Below are 341 nucleotides of genomic sequence, written 5' to 3' on the forward strand. Positions count from 1 at the left end.
TTGCTACGCAGATGATTTGCAAATCTATTTGCCTATGAAAGCAAATGACTGTGTTGCACTAAACTCCTTGCTAAGCTGTATCGCTGATATTAAGTTGTGGCTTTCAGAAAATGTTCTTAATTTGAATGATTATAAAACAGTGTATTATTTTCATTACTCCTGGCATGCAGAATGGTCCAGCTGTGAGTTTGGGAGCTCTGGCATCTTGCACAAGATCTGTTGTCAAAAACTTGGGGGTTACTTTTGACTGCAGCATGAAATTTGATAAGCAGAACAGTAACGTTGTTAAAATGAGCTTTTTCCAGCTTCGCCTGTTGGCTAAAGTTAAGCCCTTTCTGAGC

General features: G+C 39.0%; 1 protein-coding gene across 1 annotated transcript in view; it reads left to right on the forward strand.

The window, feature by feature from the left end:
* The window catches only part of b3glctb (beta 3-glucosyltransferase b), a 19114-nt gene that overhangs the window by 8688 nt on the left and 10085 nt on the right, over nt 1-341 (forward strand). The gene's annotated exons all lie outside the window — the stretch shown is intronic.

Source organism: Etheostoma spectabile, chromosome 13 (assembly GCF_008692095.1).
Source record: "Etheostoma spectabile isolate EspeVRDwgs_2016 chromosome 13, UIUC_Espe_1.0, whole genome shotgun sequence".
NCBI classification, from domain to species: domain Eukaryota; kingdom Metazoa; phylum Chordata; class Actinopteri; order Perciformes; family Percidae; genus Etheostoma; species Etheostoma spectabile.